This window comes from Siphateles boraxobius, unplaced genomic scaffold (assembly GCF_051911475.1).
Source record: "Siphateles boraxobius isolate OS27281-9 unplaced genomic scaffold, OSU_SipBor_1 35, whole genome shotgun sequence".
Classification (NCBI taxonomy): Eukaryota; Metazoa; Chordata; class Actinopteri; order Cypriniformes; family Leuciscidae; genus Siphateles; species Siphateles boraxobius.
The window spans coordinates 16,183,960-16,202,407 of NW_027508975.1; the positions used below are offsets into that span (position 1 = coordinate 16,183,960).

At 40.0% G+C, this 18,448-nt stretch overlaps 1 protein-coding gene across 1 annotated transcript in view; it reads left to right on the top strand.

Annotated features, from left to right (window-relative positions):
• Positions 1 to 9,267: 9,267 nt before the first annotated feature.
• mc5ra (melanocortin 5a receptor) overlaps positions 9,268 to 18,448 on the top strand; it is a 46,035-nt gene continuing 36,854 nt past the window's right edge. Inside the window, exon 1 of the mRNA XM_077196659.1 lies at positions 9,268 to 9,390. The gene's annotated coding sequence lies outside the window, so the exon portion shown is untranslated. The remainder of the gene's footprint in view (positions 9,391 to 18,448) is intronic.

Genomic DNA, 18,448 nt, shown 5'->3' on the forward strand with positions numbered 1-18,448 from the left:
GGAGGAAGAACCGACTACCATTACCTTCCATGATACTGTGCAACACCAGGTCACTTCGGAACAAAATGGAGGAGCTTCACATTAACATTAGAGGCTGCTTCGAGTATCGGGAATCCAGTCTAATGGTGTTCACAGAAGGACTCCACAAGGACATTCCTGACTCTGTGGTTGAAATAGAGGGGTTTTCCCTCATCCGGGCTGACAGGTCTGAATTATCGGGGAAAGTCAGAGGAGGCGGATTGTGCATGTTTGTGAGTAACCGATGGTGCACACAATATACACTGAGAGAGACAGTCTGTAATTCAAATGTTGAACTCCTGTGTGTTAGCCTAAGACCATTTGACCTCCCTAGGGAGTTTGGGAATGTTGTTATGTGTGCAGCTTATGTTCCACCAAGTGGGAATGCAGCAATAGCTGCTCACCTCATTGCAGACTGTGTCCACCGCCAACTGCAATGAACCCCTGGTGCTCCCGTTTTTATTTTGGGTGATTTTAACCATTGTAAATTGGAACCCTCACTTCCTGGTTTTGTACAGTATGTCACATGTAAAACACGTGACAATAAGACTTTGGACAAATGTTACGGTAACATAAAAAATGCCTATATTGCTAAATCTAAGCCACCCCGTTCGACACTATAGATCATAAAATACTCTTAGATCGACTTCAAAATTACACTGGTATTCAGGGACAGGCATTAAGGTGGTTTAGATTGTACCTATCAGACCGTTACCATTTTGTCTTTTTAAATGGTGAAAAATCTAAGATAACGTCAGTAAATTACAAAATGCCGCAAGGATCTTTGTTAGGCCCACTGCTATTTTTAATATACTGTATATGCTGCCACTTGGTAATATTATAAGAAAACTTAGAATTAATTTCCACGATTATGCCGATGATCGTCTCGGATACGTATGTAACCCTCGTTCCCTGAGGAGGGAATGGAGACGTTACATCAGTGACGGACGAATGGGGTTTCGCTTAGAAAGCCTATCACCTTCGAGTATTACAAAATGAGCCAATGGCAAGGAAATGCCATGGATCTGTGGAATTTGCATAGTGTAACTCCGACCTACTTCGTGGGTATATAAGGAAGTACGCTGGCAATATGCAGTTATGTTACCTGCTAAAGAGCCTAGGCTGAACTCAGGCGGTTCCAGAGGTACAGCGGAAGTGGCAGGGAGACGTAACGTCTCCGTTCCCTCCTCAGGGAACGAGGGTCACATACATAACGGAGACGTTCCCTTTCGTTCAGTCACTTCGAGTTACGTCAGTGACTGACGAATGGGGTTCCCAGTCTAATCACGTCACCTCGGCTGTCTTCCAGTGCCCTGCGTAAGTCTGAGCTCCCTGTCGTGAGACTAACACGGGGGAAGGACTCCTTCTTAACACAAGGTACACTGGGAAGCATATCTCAGTGGAAATATGCAAGAGAATGCCTGGCCGAAATGAAGGACATACAGAATACAAAATAAGAAGCTCGGATTGCTCGATTGCGCCTCTCTGCCGATGCGATTAGCTTAGAGAACACCGTACATTGTTTGGTTCCAGCTGTAGTAGAGCCCGTGAAGCAGGGTAATTGGGTGACGGTGAGACGCTGTAGTCGTGGGACAAAACACCGCTCTTGCGTTCCGATTACAACATCAAATAGATTCTCCCCACTCAGTGAAACACCCACTGAGAATCCTGTTGAAATTGCCCTAGTTATTGGCGATTCTATTACACGGAACGTGAAAATAGAGACACCAGCCACCATAGTCACATGTTTGCCGGGAGCTAGAGCGCCTGACATCAAAGCAAATTTAAAAGTGCTGGCTAATACTAATCGTAAATTCTGTAAGATTATTATTCATGTCAGCACTAATGATGTTCGACTTCGCTAGTCGGCGATCATTAAAATTAACGTTAAAGAGGTGTGTGAACTCGCAAGTATGATGTCAGGCACTGTAATTTCCTCTGGCCCCCTTCCTGTTCGAAGGAGTGATGAGATAGTAAGTAGACTGTCCTCACTCAATGGCTGGCTGTCTAAGTGGTGTCCACAAAATAATATAGAATTCATAGACAATTGGAAAAGTTTTTGGGGCAGACCTGACCTGTTGAAAAGAGATTTTTATTTTATTTTATTTAACCTTTATTTAACCAGGTTCCTAATGGAAGCTGCACAACAATAAATAACCGTATCATCTGCATAAAAATTGGAAAATGCATGTTGGACATTTTCCCTCAGACAGTTTATATAAATTATGAAATAGATGGTATTCATCCCTCCTGGGATGGTGCTGCTCTTCTCTCTAGTAATATGGCACATAGTCTTAGAGCTCAAACATGACAATATGGGGCTCATGTCAGGAAGCAGACAAACTGGCTAAACCGACCGTCTGCCAGCTGTCTCACGTCACTGAGGTCAGATAAATCCCATCATATAGAGACTCTTTCACCTAGATATCATCATATAGAGACTGTGTCTGTTCCCCAAATTAGGAAATACAAAAAAACTTCCGAACCCATCTATGGGTAAAAATTGAATTGATGTTGAACAAATAAAAAATAGATATCATACAAGTGAACAAATGATAAAGCTTGGTAACATATGGAGAACACTGGGGTATCCAGCCTGCAGGGTGGAATCTTTCAACCCCAGGGGTGGCAAGGTGGCTTGCCAAGGAAGGACAGATGCTCGAGCTTTACAGTGAAAATACACACGTGGGGGATGCCCAATGGGGGAACCATGTACATGCAGGCACCTGGCCAACACGAAAGCTGCCGCAGGCATAACTCTGGCGTTATGCACCCAAATCAGCTGAACCGTCTGGGGTTGGATTCTCCATTCCCCATGAAGTGGCTGAAACCTTGAGGGCTCGTCGGCTGCACAGTTCAACTCTCCCGGGATGTGAATGGGGAGCAAGCGATGACACCGAGCGGGTCCTATTACCGGCCACTGGGGGCGACTACATGAGAGGACACTGGCTCCACTCGGACATTGTAGAATCTCGCAAATGTGTTGGTTGTCGCCCAGCCTGCAGCTCTGCAGATGTCTGTTAGTGAGGCGTCATGCACTAGAGCCCAGGAGGAAGCTACACTCCTGGTGGATTGTGCTTTCACACCAAGGGGGCATGGTCGACCTTGCTGCTGGTATGCCAAAGCAATGGCGTCCACTATCCAGTGAGACAACCTTTGCTTGGAGAGTGCCTTTCCCTTCAGATTCCCACCATAACAGACAAAGAGCTGGTCTGAGGTCCTGAAACACTGCGTTCTGTCTACGTAAGCACAGAGGGGGCAGTGCCAAGGCTGGGTCTGCCTCCTCCGAGGGCAGTGCTTCCAGGTTCATCACCTGATCTCTGAATGGAGTGGTGGGAACCTTGGGCACGTATCCAGGCCAGGTCTGAAGACCAGGTCATGCTTCCCCAAAGACTTACCTTTGACTGCATTGTGATTGCGGCGATAGTGGCAACATACACCTTGAGGGTGGAGGGAGAGAGCCTTCGCTCCAACCCATCTTGCAGGATGGAACATATGAAACTGATCGGGCATTTTCTGGGGTCTTCTCAGCGAGAAGAGCACCAGGTGACGAAGAGGTTCCACTTCAAAGCATAGGCGTGTCTCGTGGACAAGGCTCTAGCTGAAGTGATGGTAGTCACCACCAGAGGTGATACTCAAACCTTACATGCACCTTACTGCCATACATGCAGGTTCCATAGATCGGGACTTGGGTGCCAGAGGGTGCCCCATCTCTGAGAAAGGAGGTCCTTCCTCAAAGGGATTGGCCAGAGAGGGGCTGTTGTGAGGAGCACCAGTTCGGAGAACCAAGTCCGGGTGGGCCAATGAGGCGCAACCAAAATGACCTGATCTGGATCCTCCCTGATCTTGCACAGTGTCTGTGCAAGAAGGCTCACTAACCTTTTTTAGGCTCTTGTCGCTAGGCTCTTGTCGCCTTTTTTCGCCTTTATTCGCCATTGGCTTTTGGCTTGCTTAGTTGGGGACATTTAACATTTAATTTTGAATTTAACAATACTATTACAACTTTACTTTCCTGTTATCTCTGTAAAGCTGCTTTGAAACAATTTGTATTGTAAAAAGCGCTGTATAAATAAAGGTGACTTGACTTGACTTGACTAGGGGAAAAGCATACTTGCGGAGGCCCTGCGGCCAGCTATGTGCCAGTGCATGTTGTGCCGAGCGTGCCCTCGGTCAGGGAATAAAACAGGCTGTGATGGGAAGAGTCGGGGGGGGGTCAATCAAATCTACTTGTGCGTCGCCGAACTGTTCCCAAATCAGCTGAACCGTCTGGGGATGGATTCTCCATTCCCCAGGAAGTGGCTGAAACTGTGAGAGCTTGTCAGCTGCACAGTTCAACTCTCCCGGGATGTGAATGACTCGAAGCGAAAATGCTTCTGACTCCATAGGAGGATGTGGCGGGCGAGTTGCGACATACGGCGGGAACGTAGACCACCTTGTCGGTTGATGTACGCTACTGTCGCCGAGTTGTCTGAGCAGAATAGTACGTGTTGGACCTTGAGCAACACTTGGAAGCGGTGCAGAGCCAAACGTACTGCCAGCAATTCGAGGCAATTGACATGCCAAAGGCGCTAGGGTCGTGTCCAGGAGCCCGCGGCAGCCATGGTGGAAGCATCTGTTGACACAATAACATGCCTGGAAACTCGTTCTAAGGGCACTCCGACCCGTAGAAAGCTGAGGTTCGTCCATGGGGTAAAGGTCTGACGGCAGGATGGAGTAACTCGTAAGCTGCACGCACATGGCGACCGAGTCGATTTCCATACCGAAAAAAGAGATCTTCTGCACGGGGGAGAGTTTGCTCTTTTCCCAGTTTACCCGAAGGCCCAAGTGGGCTAGGTGCCGGAGCACTAGGTCCCTGTGTTTGCAAACCTGGTCTTGAGAGTGAGCTAGAATCAGCCAGTCGTTGAGATAGTTCAGGATGATTACCCCATGTTGCTGTAGTGGCACAAGGGCTGCCTCGATGACTTTCATGAAGCCTCGAGGAGACAGGGCTAACCCGAATGGGAGAACCGTGTACTGCCCCTTGAAAGCAAACCGTAGGAACGGTCTGTTTTGAGGAAGAATGGAGACATGAAAGCCTGTGAAGGGATCGCTTCAAGGGATCGCTTCATTCTAGCAGGTCCAGGATTGGCCGTAACCCACCGGATTTCTTCGGTACAATGAAATGAAACTTAATTTCGGCTGGAGGGACAATCTCGACCGCACCTTTTGCCAGTAAGGCAGCAACCTCCGCACGCATGACAGGGGCATTGCCATCGACCATAGTGTAGCTGACTCCTGGAAAGCGGGGAGGAGATTGTGCGAACTGAGTCGCATAGCCGAGCCGGATGGTTCTCGCGAGCCAGCGGAACAGGTTGTGAAGCTCTACCCATGCTCCTAAGAACTGAACCAGCTGGGTCATGCGAACCACAGACGTACCCTCTGTGGGGCAGCGAGGCGGAATGACCGGCCCGGACGTGGGAGTCGGAGCGTCCCGGTGTGGGGGCATGGTCATAAGCTTCATCCTGACAGAGGAAACAAGGAAAGGACGTGCGTTCCACTGGGACATGCTCTGACAGGGTTCTGGCGACAGAGGGGGATGAGAGTGGCGAGGCTCATAAGCGGCGCACACTGCCGTCTGCACCCTCTGGGGACTCAGAGATGGGGAAATCAGTACTGTCTTAGGGTGAATAAAAGATCTTGTGACCTCCTCATGCTCCTCCTCATGCAAAGGAACTGGGGGGACAGGTGTCAGTGCATGCAGCCACCAAGAACCAATCATCCAACCAGTCCGATGCTCGCGGTGGACCGGGCAAGCATGGCTGTCAATTCCGGGTCGGACTCGGACAATGCTGGCACACCCGAAGGTGGCAGCACAGTTGAATCTTCATCCAAGACTCCAGCCCACCTTGTGATGCGGCAATCGACATCGTCTCATCATCTGGAGCCCCGAATGAGACACGGGGAACGTCCGTAGGCGGCTCCGCGATCGCAATTGGAAGACGGGGAATTAGCCCACACCGTAACCCTCAGATCACCCTGGCCACCAGCCAAAGTATCACCTCCCGTGGAGGGGATAGATTGGGGTGTGGCAGAGGGGACTCTGACTCTAGTGAGGTCACAGAGTCTTGACTCCAGCACCGCGATGGTCATGTTCCCGCAATGAGAATACGAATCATCCATGAACGCTGCCTTAGCGTGCTCTAAGCTCAGACATGCAAGACAGCGATCGTGCCTATCAGATAACAAGACAGAACGCACCCAGAAGTGCACGGGCGAAACATCTTTAAAAAGACGTGCCACATGCAAACTCAGCAGCTGTGCTGAAGCACCCAGGGAGAAACACACACGCTGTTGCAGACCACTGCACAGATCAGCAGGCAGGAATGTGAAACTCGCTGGAAAATACAGTCACATCAACACAGACTGGAGAGCTACTCTTCTCGTCGAAACTCGAAGTAGACACTCAGAGAAACAGGCTTGCAGGAGTGAAGAGGACCTCTTGGCTCCAAAGCAGAAACATAACCTCATATTGCCAGCATACTTCCTTATATACCCATGAGGTAGGGCGGAGTTACGCTATGCAAATTCCACACACCCATGGCATTTCCTCGCCATTTGCTCGTTTTGTAATACTCGAGGTGATAAGCTTTCTAAGCGAAACCCCATTTGTCAAGTTACTGAACGAAAGGGAAACTTAGTTATATTATTTCAGACCTGAAATCTCTAAATTATCCAAGTTGACAGAGTGTGTTAAAGATATAAAATATTGGATGACCTGTAATTTTCTTCTATTAAATTCATATAAAATGGAGGGATTACTTATTGGACCGAAAACCTGTACACAAAATCTTTTAGAATACAATTTGCATGTAGAAGAATGTAATGTAACTTCATCCTCTACAGTTAAAGACCTGGGTGTTATAGTAGACAACAATTTGTCTTTCAAAAATCAGATTATATATGTTACAAAAATAGCTTTCTTCCACTTCAGAAACATCGCTAAGCAATGGAACATGCTATATGTTTCTGATGCCGAAAAGTTTGTTCATGCATTCATGACCTCTACACTAGATTACTGTAATGCATTACTAGCTGGTTGTACTGCATCCTCAATAAACAAGCTACAATTAGTCCAAAATGCAGCTGCTAGAGTTCTTACTAGGCCAAGCAAATATGATCATATAACAACAATTTTATCATCTCTTTAAGTTCTATATCAATTACAAAGCATTACTACTGACCTAAAAGGCCCTAAATGGTTTAGCTCCTGTGTATTTAACTATTCTATCACCCTACAATCCATCACACTTTTTTAGATCACAAAACTCTGGGCTTCTGGTAGTAGGATATTTAATTCCACTAAAGGGGGGGAGAGCGTTTTCCTATTTACCCCCAAACTCTGAAATAGCCTTCCTGATAATGTTCAGGGCTCAGACACACAGTTAAAATCTAGATTAAAGACACATCTCTTCAGCCAAACATTCACATAATGCATATCATAACCTTATACTCCAGTTACATCGGATCAAATGCACATGATTATCTTTTATTATCAGCAGCTATGCTAATTATTTTCCATTTGCTTTTCTGTTTTATCATGGGATGCCCATCCTGGGGTAACTAGAGTATATCCAGTTTGTTTCCAACCTCTTATGAAGACTTCAGATGTCCCAACACCTGTGAAAAGAGAGTGCCAAGCAAGCTCTGAATCAACATGCACAAATGCATGTTTTTTCAATATATCCTAATCATTTGTTAACAAACATGTATTCATTACTTCAGTAATCTTATTGTTTCTGCCTCAAATAAATACATTGTTTAAACTAATACATTATTAGTGTCACGGGTGGTTGCAGGAAGGCAGATGGAGACGTGGATAGTTTCCACAATGAAGGTTTAATGATAATTAAACACAGAACAGCAGAACAGGCAGCAACACACACTAAATATAACGGAGATCAGACAAAGACTGACTGAACAGACAGAACTTAAATACAAACACAGATGACACTGATGAACAGAAGTGATACAGATGATGATGATGATTAACTAAACACAGGTGATACAGATCAACTGATAATGACAGAGAAGACAACACGTGAGACAGGCAGACAAGTCCAATGAAAACAAACTAAACAGAACACAAATGTGACAATTAGCTAACTGTGTGATTTGAATGTACATTCCTGAAATACAAAACTTTGACCCATTCACCTCTATAACAGATCACTCTAAATTGTAATAGACACAAGCATTTTCTGTAAAGCTGCTTTGAAACGATATGCATAGTTAAAAGCTATACAAATAAATGCGAATTGAAATGTGATTTGAACAATACAGTCTGTAAGATAGGCCCTGCCAACCCAGGGGTAAAAAAATCACTGTTTCCGATTCATTTGGGGAAAGTAAAGAGACATTTCTAATAGATTTGGCTGTTTTAGATACCTAAATAAAAAAATAAAATAAAAAATTGTTGCCCGCAAATTGAATAAAAGACAATTATTGCAGCAATTAAGCTACAAAGTCTCCTGTAGGCTTTATTTGATTATTTTAATTGATTTTATTACAGATAAAATAAGCCAAAAAAAGGGAGAGCGGAAGAGAGAGAGAGAAATAATGCAAATTATTGTGTTGCTGAAATAGTAGAATGCTGCAGTCAGACCTTTGCGTTTTGCCAGCTATATGTCTACTTTTAAATTATCAAAACAAATTGATTACCATTTTGAATTCATTTTCTCTGTTGACTCCACATTAATCTCTCAGTGATCGAATTGTTTGCATCCCCTGCAGTCTTCTTCAGCTTTCTTTTATTCAACATGTTGGCAATAACGAAAATTGTTTGGATTACATTTTTATTTATCATTCTTTGCAGTTAAATTTGGTGCTACAAATGGTATAAGAAAAACGTGTTGATAATAGACTGATAAAACTGGATTTTTAAATATATATATATATATATATATATATATATATATATATATATATATATATATATACATATACCATTTGTAGCATTATACATATGCACAGGTAACTTCAAACCTGTCAAACCTCTGTTTGGATGATGTGTGTTTTTCTATGTTGCAAGTATTCTGGTCTTACAATATGTAAAACGCAGAATTTGAGTTTCATTGCAGTGTTTAATGAATCCTGGTTGGTGTTAAGCGTGGTATAGTATGGGGTCTAGAGGAGCTTCAGAAGCTTTGGAGGTGGAGCTGTCGCTGTTACCCGATCCTATATATTTATCTGATGCAGCAGAGCCTCGTTCTTCATGGAGATCTTCAAATATCCTCCTCCAGCGCGAATAAACGGCTCTGGACTGAAATAAACAGACAATCTTTGAGATTCTTAGTGGTGATAAGATTCAGCACAGACAACTCCTTCACCAAACATGTGAGTCAATTGCTGAACTTCAGCTTTGTCATTTCTATCTAGCCTAAATGTGTCTGAGGTGCGCTACGTCCCACCAAAACTTATGCAACATTATTCTGACGAATATAGAATATATTTTTTATTCGTTGCACTGCGCTAAATATATTCACTCGCTAAATCGTTGTTTCTACAATGTCAAAGCCTAAAGGCGCCACCATCTCGTAATAGAGCAGCTGGTAGATGCTGAATAGCCTAATGTTTAGTTAGCTTGTAAAGCATGGAATTTTTCATGACGGGGTTACTACTATTCTAATACTACAATCCATTAATTTACTGAATAAGTGACAATGATCAGATCGATCATTAATTCGGCGCTGTCCACCAACTAGTGCTGAAATCTCATTCATGTTAATTCATCAGGATTTACTCTACATCGCGTATGGTTTACTGTAATTTAATGACACGAAAGACTATTTTGTAACTTTTCAAACGTTGAAACATTATTATGTCCTATAAATGTATCATAAGAAGAAACCCTGCTATCATGTTGTTGTAAATGTTGAATGTTGTTAATGTAGTTTACTGTTGTAACTGATAACTCTCCAAAATGTAACTAATATAGGCCCTATAGCTTACATAAAATATGCTGTAATTGAAGTAAACTGGCATTTTATGGGATTCTGCTGTTTGTTTAATGATGTTGTGTAAAGCTTATGAACCGGATTGTTTTCATATATCTTTGTTGTTTTTTGAATTTAAGTGGGAATAGTGTTGCTAAAATTGAGGGAATTTACTGAATTGTTGCTTCAGTAAATCACGGCGTGGTTGTGGATTATTATAGCTATCTCTAGCGAGCAGGATTCTTAAAGCAACATGTCCGATGCGCAACTTACTCAATTTTATCGTTTTGTAGACGGTGAAACGCTGGATCTATTGCCGTGGCTAAATTCGAAATTAGTTACTCTTACTATTTCTTCCATTTTAAGATATGCCTGAAGTAGTACAGTAGGATTGGTATATTATGCAACTCTTGTCTGGTTCTACTCACTTTTCTACATTGTCCGCAGTTAAAGCTTACTACTATAGGCTATAATGATATTGATAAATACACAAATAAAACATGTAAATTGTCAAAAGACCTTATCAATACAGATAAAACAGAAAACGAATCGCGATATAGTCCTATCTAATTGTACCTGCACATCATGTACAAACTGTAGCATTGTACATGGTGTTTAGAATAATTTAAATATTAGGCTAGTTATTCACTCGCTACTGCCACCACAGTGGGATTTGATGATTAAAGCAAAATCGAGTTATTTTCGAGCTATTCACGAGTTAAACAAAACAATTGTTTTAAATGAATGAGTTGAATCAATTATCGCTCAAATCTCTGTTTGGGAGTAAATCAGTGATGTGACATTCAGTTTAAAATAATTAAGTGTTAAACTAGACCTATATAGGCTTAGGTATAAACTCTTTATTTTGTACAATGTGTCCTTGATAAAGCAATATTTTACAATTAAGAAGTATTAATGGACATCTATAGGGTTAGGGTTAAGAGTAGTGTTTAGGGTTAGTTGCTTAATTATGTATATTACTGTTTTGACTGTAGTAACATGTAAGATGTGTAATATAATGCGTTACCTAATTGTTTTTAAAAAAACAATTTACGGCCAGATGCTACGAACGAACATTGTACAATGTAACTTAGCCATAACAGCCATATAGTTCCTTAAATTATAAAAAAATGGCAATGTAAAATACTCAACTGTAAAAACTTTGAGTGTAAAAGGTGACGTGCTGGAACCATAATTTTTACTAAATATTTCAGTACAAAAATTACATGCAAAATGCTGCACTGGGAATTCTGGGCTGATATGAACTGCTGAATTGGCTAATTTTTTCATATTGATATTGACACAAACAATGATCTCTCACTTGGCATTTTTTAGTGCTAAAAGACAGCATTTTTGGCTAGGTGCGATCTGAGTCAGTTCAGCTGTGTGTGTGTGTGTGTTTCTGTGTATATATCTGTTCTATTTATGGTGGGTTTATTTATTTTTTTGTATTGTATTGTCTTTATAAGTAGTGCATAAATAGATTTTAGATTTTGAAATTTACTGACTTGGAAAGCACCAATGATGCCTAAAATGCAAGTAGGCAGATCAATAGGTTTTGAGACACATCCTGCGTTAGGCATTGCAGAGCGTGTTTGTGATTGAGTCAGAGCTGCGTGGGTGTGTGTGTGCATGGATCATGCCACTCTCTCTCTCTCTCTCTCTCTCTCTCTCTCTCTCTCTCTCTCTCTCTCTCTCTCTCTCTCTCTCTCTCTCTCTCTCTCTGTGTGTGTGTGCCCACTGCAGTGGTGCATGGACACAAAACCACAGCAAGGAACATAAGTCTTGACTGAAGGTCAAGAGGATCCTATGAGATTATTTAATAGAAAAAGCAATACACATACACATAGCTGAAGTTGTTTATTTGGCGTGGGGTTTAAATCCACAGGCCTGGCTCAGACACTCCCTGCTTTAATGAGCCCAGGGGAATGAACACAGATCCCACAAAAGTCTACCGATGACTGCATCAGAACGCTGATAAATACCACACTACTTTTAAAGACTCTGTGTTCCCTCAGTGTTGTGTAAGAAAAATGGCCAGAATTTGTGTCCTTGACATTTTTAGGAGAATTGTGAGATGCTCAATTTGTTACCAAATCGCAAATATATAGCACATTGCTGCAAATCTATTATTTTATCTATTATTTCAGTAAATAAATGTTGGATTAGTGCATTTAATTTTCTCTATTGTAAAATCTTTTGACAACAGATGTTAAAAAACTACAAGTCAGTAAATATTAACAATGACTTGTTACATTGCATCTTTTTTTGTCCTTCAAAACCAATATACAGAGGAGACCGGGGCTAGTTGTCCCACATTTTGCCATGCTGAATTTGTTTAGTTGTGAAAGTACTGTTTCTGTAAAGGCACATGCATTATTTGTCTTGATAAGTCTTGCCAATAATGACAAACATTTTTACTATTATTGACCAGGAGATATCTAAATTGTCATAATGGAACATGCCAATTAAACAGCCTTTTTCTATCTGTTTTGGCTTTCTGTCCTCACTGAGACGCTGTTTTTGTCAATGAAGACGGAGCTTTTTGAAAATGTTCTCCCAGGTGGATAAATTTTCATGTTGTAGTGTGTGAAAACGGAGATATTTGAATACATATGTTTATGGCTCTATGTCTATGATTGACAAATCTCTGGTTATACTGGCATTGTTGTCCCTGCTATTTACTTTCATAGTGTTTTCATAAATGTTCCTTTGTAGAACCTTCATTTATGGAATTCCAAAGCTGCCAAAATCGATGAATAAATAAATACATTAATAAATATAAGAAGAAATGTAAACAAACAAACAAACAAAAACCAAATAAATACGTAAATAAATATACAAAGAAATGTGAAATAAATAAATAAATAACAGAGCATTTATACATTTATTTCCTTATGTATAATTGCATTTTTTTCACATTTATTTATTGCCACATTTATTTATTTCTATATTTATTAATGTATATATTTATTTATGTCTACATTTATTTACATAAAATTTCCATTTATTTATTTCTACATTTATCTATTTTAACATTTATTTATTCCCACATTTATTAATTTCTACGTCTATTTATTTATACATTTATTTATTTATACATGTATTTGTCTGTATGGTAAAGAGGGGCGTGTTTTACCACAGACATAGCAATCAAGCTCAGAGTGGCAGTGCTGTAGCTTTGAGGCCACAGTGACACCTTGTGGTGTGACCAATAGAAACGCAAGAGGTTTGTGCTTTGTAGACATGCCCTTGCAAGTCACACAGGGAATTAATGACTTAGAGATGGGCAATATGTATGGCCAAAATCTTATATCATGGTTTAAATAATTTAATATCACTCAAAATGTATGTATATTGGTTGACGATATAAACTCTTTATTCTGTAGTCTACATGACATAAAACAGTAAATGCGCTGGGTGTGGCTGCTAAGATCTTGCATTTATTGTTGATGAGACTCGCAGATCAGCTCAGAATGCAGAGAGAAGTCAATGCAAGCATATTGATCCATACGTTTGAAACGCGACTGCAAATAGATTTCATGTTTGCGTTTCCTTATTTTGCATGCACAACATGTGACAGTTCAAATGTTAGATACTGATTAATCACACGTCTAAATCTAGGCTAAATACTCAATTGTATTTATTCTGTTTCAATCAAACCAAAGGTGCTCATGTAAACACAGTTGAAACACGCATCTAGCGCCATGCATTTATATAGCGCTTTTCTCTGCACTTAAAACACTTTACATAGAAGAGGGAATCTTCTCAACCACCACCAATGTGCTGCATCCACCTGGATGATGCGACCGCAGCCATATTGCGCCAGAACACCCATCACACACCAGCTTATTGGTGGAGAGGAGACAATGATGAAGCCAATTAGTATATATATTGGGATGATTAGGAGGCCATGATGGATAGAGGCCACCGTGTGCAAATTGGGCCAGGATGACGGGATTACACCCCTACTCTTTCGAAAGACATCCTGGGATTTTTTGTGACCACAGAGAGTCAGGACCTCGGTTTAACGTCTCATCCGAAGGACGGTGCTCTTTGACAGTATAGTGTCCCCGTCACTTTACTGGGGCGTTAGGACCCACACAGACCACAGGGTAAGCACCCCATGCTGGCCTCACTAACACCTCTTCCAGCAGCTACCTGGTTTTCTCAGGAGGTCTCCCATCCAAGTACTAACCATGCTCAGCCCTGCTTAGCTTTAGTGGGCAACCAATCTTGGGCTACAGGGTGATATGGCTGCTGGTGTAATGTAGACATGAATGCATAAATACATAGAAATAAATACATGGAAATACATTTATAAATAAAAAAATAAATAAATGTGATAAAATGTCATTATACATAAATAAGGACATAAAAGTATAAATACTCATTTATTTTTGTATCTTTGTATATTTATTTACATATTTATATATGCTTTTTTTATATATATTTCTTCACATATTTATTTATTATTTTGGCAGCTTTGGAATTCCATACATATTACATTCCTGCAAAGATGGCAGAAAATTTACTAGCAATTGCTGTCCTGCGGCAAAACATGATGACAAATTGCATTTTAGACAAACGATTTTGAGTGCAACCTGGATATTTTGCTAATAAAATGTTTGTGCCAGAAGAATAGCGCAATAACTTTATTATGCCTGATCTCTTTGTATCATCTCGTGAGCTTGTATTACGTTTTTTTGCATGTGCAATAAGAGCAACTTTGAGAAAACACTAGTGTGGACAGGGAGTGTTTTGAAATGAAATCGCCATTTTCAAATCTATCCAGAATCAGATGAATGTAGTCGTAGACGTACCTTAAGTATACTTTTAAAAAGTGCACTTTGTATTAACATCAAATATATTTTTTTTTACTTCAAAGTACATTTTAAATCATTATGTTTTAATAATCTTTTCATAAAGATTTAACTTCATCATTACAAATGTGTAATTACAAATATATTTAATTAAATAACATTCAAGTTTCCATAAAAAAGACATTTTGCAGTACACTTTAACCATATTCCAGAGATTAATTAATTATGAAATTACACAAAGATGTAGGCCTACTAAATAATTATATTCTATATGAAACAGAAAAGTACTCTGAAATTCAGCTAATTGCATTTAGCATGAATTTGAACTATAATAAACTTTTAATTAACTGCAATTAAGGGCCCAAAAACATAACGTTAAGTTTGCACTTATAAAGTATTAAATAAATAAATAAATAAAATTTGTCAGGCCTATATATATATATATATATATATATATATATATATATATATATATATATATATATATATATTTCTTTAATAAGTATTCTTTTTAAAAACAATATTCTATAATGTCTTATTTTTTAAAGGTGGAGCAAATTTAAATATAACACTATCATTTTAGTTTGGAAAATACAGTCCAGATTGTTTTTTTTAATAGTTTAATTGAACATCCATGTTATTATCCTATAGATAGAACATATACCAAAATAAACAATGACTTGACAGTAGGTTGACACAAATACAGCTAGACAATTAGACACAACAGAAAAAGAGGGCAATATACAGTATACACACGTCATGGACTAATGATTAAACAAGAGACACACCTGAAAGCAATCAAAACAATGAACCAAAGGAACCACATGACAAGATCACATGAGGGGAACACGGAATCACAAAACATGAACATTAACCATAATCTAGAACAGACATGACATCAGTCTTTTCAGATGTTGTGGCCCAGCTCTGAAATGAAGTTTGCAGAGAACAGTTTAGTGAAAATAGTCTCTTGAATGTTTCTGTGTTTTACTATGCATAACAGCAGCTATTTGTCCATTCCTGTGGCATGTTACTTTAAATTCAAGTGCGCCTCATGAGCACACCTTAAAGTGTTTTGAATAGAAATGTACCTTGATTACCATGTTTTTTCATGCTTGTTCTTAAGACTTTCTGTAGCACATGTCTCTGTGATCCATCCATTATATATGTCTGCCTTTTCCCTTTCTGTATTCAACAGCAAAAACAGAGGGGTTCAGGATTGTGTAAAGAAACAAGACATCGGTTCATTATCCAACCACTCAGAAACGTGGTATCAGCGTTATTATATTGGAGGAGAACTATGTGTTCCCATCATCTTTTAATCATGAAGTGTCACACCAGGACATTTTGAAGCTCTCTTTAGTAAGGAAGCTGCCTTTATGGTTATCAACAACAAAAGACAACAAAAAGTAAATACATTCATTATGAAATATTCTAACACTTCATCTAACAAACAAACAAACATTGATCTTAAACAAGCCTAGTGTTTATGGCACCAGCACACCACAAGAATGAGGCATTAAATGTGAGGAGATCTCTGTGCTTTCATAACATGATGATCTGAAACCGATGACGCACAGAACGGTTATTATAGCTTCTCATATGACACATTCATGTGCATTGAGGTTAATTCAAGGTGAAACTGATAAAGTTATCAATCTAAAATCATTCTCACACATTCACTTTTATCTTTGTGCTTGTGAATTATAATTATAAGGTGAACCATCCCAAAATTTTCATGTTGCCAAAATCTTATTATATTAGATGAAATATTTAAACTCACATTTAAAATAAACAGTTACATTTATGATTATTATATTTAAATTTATTATATTTTTAGATTTACATTATTATTTAGTATTTATATGTAAGATTTTTTTATTAGTATTTATAGGAATACAAATAAATAAATGAGCAATATCACACGATATGGCTGTTTAATACACAACTTATGCAATGCTTGATTCTGATTGGTCAATCGAGCCATCCAGCGTTATTCCCCTGTAACAACCACTGAAAACAGACAACGCAGGCTCATCCGGGTTACTGAAGTCAGCAGTGCTATATGCTTGCTAGAAACGGGTTTTCCTTGTTTGGTGAGCTAATAAAATATTAAAACTCAGTCAAATCAATATTTTCTTTACAGTTATTTAATTCTGTCATCCGGTATTGCTGACTTGACGAGAGAGCTCTTATTTCATGTAAACGCAGCTGTTGCCATTTCGTGACTATTGTTTTGTTCACTGTTGGATTATAATATAAGAGACAGGTAAAATTTTAAAACAGTTTCATCTCAGATCAATATCTCTTATCCCCATAATTATTTATGTGTCGAAATGGCGTGAAATAAATGGTATGACTGTACCATATCTCTTAAATGTCTGTCTAGTTTGAACTTGCCGCTTGCTAGCAACTGCTCTCTCAGTGGAAGCTTTGCATTTAAAGAGATGAGATCTCAGATCAGTATTTCATGTCTAATTATTTACTTATGTGGCGAGTAGCCGTGTAATAAGCGGGATAATGTAATGTTACATCCAGGTTTAGAACAGCTTCAGGGTGAGTAAATGATGACAGAATTTTCATTTTTGGGTGAACTATACCTTTAAGAGGTATTATTTCATTATCTGCAGGTACAGCTTTTTTAAAATATACTTTTAAGCAGGAGCAGGAAGCAATTTCTGAGAAACCCTGTTGAAAGTGGATCGGACTGAGAACCACAACACACAATTTTAGCCAATCATCTGTAGGGGGAGTATACACATGATGGAGGAGGAGAGAGAGTGGGCAAGAAGTAGGTTTGGAGAAAGACGGTAGAAAGACAGAGAGATATTACAAAAGAGAAAGGTCAAAATATCACAGGAAAAAGAAAGGTTATGATCAGCAAGAGCTTTAGGATCCGCATTAATATTAGTAAAGTTTTCCAGCACTGGAGACCTAACCGGGAAAGCCTAAAATGCATGCTGAGGTTGTGTTGTTTCTGTTCCATATGTGAGTGACATTAGTTTTGCTAAGATACGCTGTAGCTTGTAACAGGACATTCATTGTTTGTCTGGAGCTGTGCTGGTGACTAACAACAAACTCCTGCGTGTATACTGTTGTGTACTGTATGTTCATTGTTTTGCTTCGCTTCAGCTATAAATGCACCAGCTATGCATTCATTGTTCGTGCATTTTGGATGTTGGAGCAATGAAGGGAAGGGTGTGTTCCCTTTCGTTGTCACTCCGAGTTACGTCGGATGACGACGAATGGGGTTTCGCTTAGAACACCTATCGACTTCGAGTATTACAAAACGAGCCAATGGCAAAGAAATGCCATGGGTCTGCGGAATTTGCATAGCGTAACTCAGCCCCACCTCGTGGGTTTAAAAGGAGGAAGCCGGCAACATGCAGCTATGTTTTCGCTTCGGAGCCAAGAGTATTTCTTCACTCCACGGTCATCTCTGACTTCGCTCTACGAGACGAGCTGCTCTCTCCGGTGTTGGTGTGACGGCGATCTACAGCGAGCTCACAGTGCCTGCTGATCTGTGCAGTGATCTGCCAGTGTGTGTGTGTGTCTCCCTGTGCGCTTCAACATCGCAGAGTTTTTTTCTCCTCTCATAAAAGAGCTTGCACGCGGCACGTCTTTTTAAAGATGGCT